This window comes from Odocoileus virginianus, chromosome 3, assembly GCF_023699985.2.
Source record: "Odocoileus virginianus isolate 20LAN1187 ecotype Illinois chromosome 3, Ovbor_1.2, whole genome shotgun sequence".
In the NCBI taxonomy this organism is placed as follows: Eukaryota; Metazoa; Chordata; class Mammalia; order Artiodactyla; family Cervidae; genus Odocoileus; species Odocoileus virginianus.
The window spans coordinates 29283624-29287004 of NC_069676.1; the positions used below are offsets into that span (position 1 = coordinate 29283624).

Consider the following 3381-nt stretch of genomic DNA (forward strand, 5'->3'; position numbering starts at 1 on the left):
ACTTATAGCAGAGCAAATTATTTTATGCAATTAATGTCTTTTAAAAATGATACAGTTTCTCCTTTAAAAGTGAGCTCCCTCGCATAAGCTCTCCAAGATTACTACAGCAGCGCAGTTATGCATATACAGAGGGTGCTCTGTTTGGTTCTGGGGTTGGTCCAAAGCCAGATAGAATTCCAATGAATGAAAAGCTTTAAAATTCTTACCTTAAGGAGGTTTCATCAGCCAATACTAATTTCCAAACATACTTTTCAAAAACTGCTAAAATTTTGTGTATATACTGGAATACTCAAAATCAGCCATTTCTGACAATACGAATTTCAGCTGATCCCTTTTATTTAGAAACCCTGCACCTCTTTGATTTGATCAAGTCACATAACTTTTCTTTAGCTTATTAAAAAGAATTCTACCTAAAATAGAGTTGTAGTTTAAAATAACAAATAGATATACTGCCAGCTTGTATAGATTTGGGGAACTGGGTGCCCTGTATCAAATTCCATTATCATTTCTTCACAAATGCTGCTGCTGCCATTGGTGTCTGTATGCTTCCTCTTGCCAAAACTGTCAGTTCCTCAATTTCAGCATTTAATTTATGTATTACACACTCCACTCATTCTCGGCCTTTATTCAGTTCAGTTTAGTTCATTTGCTCAGTCCTGTCTGACTCCTTGCCACCCCATGGACTGCAGCATGCCAGGCCTCCCAGTCTATCACCAACTCCCGAAGTTTACTCAAACTCATGTTCACTGAGTCAGTGATGCCATCCAACCATCTCATCCTCTGTTGTCCCCTTCTCCTGCCTTCAATCTTTCCCAGCATTGGGGTCTTTTTAAATCAGTTAGTTCTTCGTATCAGGTAGCCAAAGTATTGGAGTTTCAGTTTTAACATCAGTCCTTCCAATGAATATTCAAGACTGATTTCCTTTAGGATGGACTGGTTGGATCTCCTTGCCGTCCAGGGGACTGTCAAGAGTCTTCTGCAACACCACAGTCCAAAAGCATCAATTCTTTGGTGCTCAACTTTCTTTATACCCCAAGTCTCACATCTATACATGACTACTGGAAAAACCATAGCTTTGACTAGATGGACCTTTATTAGCAAAGTAATGTCTCTGCTTTTTAATATGCTATCTAGGTTGGTCATAGCTTTTCTTCCAAGGAGCAAGTGTCTTTTAATTTCATGGCTGCAGTCACCATCTGCAGTGATTTTGGAGACCCCCAAATTAAAGCCTCTTACTGTTTCCATTGTTTCCCCATCTGTTTGCCATGAAGTGATAGAACCAGATGCCATGATCTTAGTTTTCTGAATGTTGAATTGTAAGCCAACTTTTTCACTCTCCTCTTTCATTTTCATCAAGAGGCTCTTTAGTTCTTCACTTTCTGCCTTAAGGATGGTGTCACCTGCATATTTGAGGTTTTTAATATTTCTCTGAGCAATCTTGATTCCAGCGTGTGCTTCATCCAGCCCAGCGTTTCTCATGATGTACTCTACATATAAGTTAAATAATCAGGGTAACAATATACAGCTTTGACGTACTCCTTTCCCGATTTGGAACCAGTCTGTGGTTCCATGTCCAGTTCTAACTGTTGCTTCCTGACCTGCATACACATTTCTCAAGAGGCAGGCCAGGTGGCCTGGTATTCCCATCTCTTTCAGAATTTTCCAGAGTTTGTTGTGATCCACACGGACAAAGGTTTTGGCATAGTCAATAAAGCAGAAATATATATTTTTCTGGAACTCTCTTGCTTTTTTGATGATCCAACAGATGTTGGTAATTTGTTCTCTGCTTCCTCTAACTTTTCTAAATCCAGCTTGAACATCTGGAAGTTCATGGTTCATGTATTGCTGAAGCCTGACTTGGAAAATTTTAAGTGTTACTTTGCTAGTGTGTGAGATGAGTGCAGTTGTGTAGTGGTTTGAACATTCTTTGGCATTGCCTTTCTTTGGGATTGGAATGAAGACTGACCTTTTCCAGTCTTGTGACCACTGCTGAGTTTTCCAAATTTGCTGGCATGTTGCGTGCAGCACTTTCGTAGCATCATTTTTTAGGATTTGAAATAGCTCAACTGGAATTCCATCACCTCCATTCGTTTTGCTCATAGTGATGCTTCCCACTTGACTCTCATTCCAGAATGTCTGGCTCTAGGTGAGTGATCACACTGTCTTGACTATCTGGGTCATGAAGATCTTTTTTGTATAGATCGTCTGTGTATTCTTGCCACCTCTTCTTAATATCTTCTGTTTCTTTGTTAGCATTTGATGATATTGTACTTGCCATCAGCCCTTGAGGGTTACCTTGAGGTAACTGCCAAGACTGACTTCTTTCACGGTAATTATGGCCTCTTGAGTCAAATAGTTTTTCTGGGTCTTGAGGATGTGGTTTACATATGTCTCTCATCTACTGAAACCATATTTGTAAATGAAATATTTGTAGATTTAAGTTCCATTGTTTTTTCTACGGGATCCACTACAGAATATTCTTGCATATATGTTTTGGTTCTTGCTGCACCAATAATAGATTTCACAATGGAAGGCTGTCCCCACTCTGTGCTGAGAAGTCTATGACTGTGCAACTTTCCAGAGGGACACATGTGTTTGTCCAGTACATCAACTTCAACCACACTCGGGTTCATAGGGTTTGGGTATTTCTGTATTGCAGCTGTTGTATCAGATTCCCATGGGTGGTCAAAGACATGCTCTGAAGTCAAGATCTTCATGGTGCTGGTGGCCAGCACAATTTCCAGGTGATGCTAGGGCACAAATAAGACAAATAGGCCACTCTTGCCCCTTCCCTGCCCCTCAGCCGCCCTGCCAGTTGCCCAGTGTATATCTTCTTTTTTTAAGAGAAATGTCTGTTTAGATCTTGTGCCCATTTGGGGGTTGGGTTATTTGGCTTTTAGATATTGACCTGCATGAGCATTTCATAAATTTTGGAGATTAGTCCCTTGTTGGTCACATCATTTGCAAATATTTTCTTCATTCTGTGTGTTGTTTTTCTGTTCTGTTTATAGTTTCCTTTACTGGGAAAAGGCCTTTAAGCTTAATTAGGTCCCATTTAATTTTTATTTTTGTTTTTATTTTCATTATTCTAAGAAGTGGATGCAAAAAGATACTGCTGTGATTTACATCAAAGAGTGTTCTATGTTTTCTTCTTGGAGCTTTATAGTATACAGTCTTAATTTAGGTCTTTCATCCATTTTCAGTTTATTTTTGTGTATGGTATTACAATTTTATTCTTTTACATGTAGCTGTCCAGGTTTCCCTGTACCACTTTTTGAAGAGACTCTTTTCTTCTTGTATATTATTGCCTCCTTTATCATAGATTAAGGTGACCATAGGTGCATGGATTTATTTCTTGGTTTTCTATCCTGTTCTGTTGAT

At 39.1% G+C, this 3381-nt stretch overlaps 1 pseudogene; it reads right to left on the reverse strand.

Moving 5' to 3' along the window:
* Positions 1 to 502: 502 nt before the first annotated feature.
* On the reverse strand, positions 503 to 2717 carry LOC110136106 (PRELI domain containing protein 3B-like; annotated as a pseudogene).
* Between the last annotated feature and the right edge of the window lie 664 nt (positions 2718 to 3381).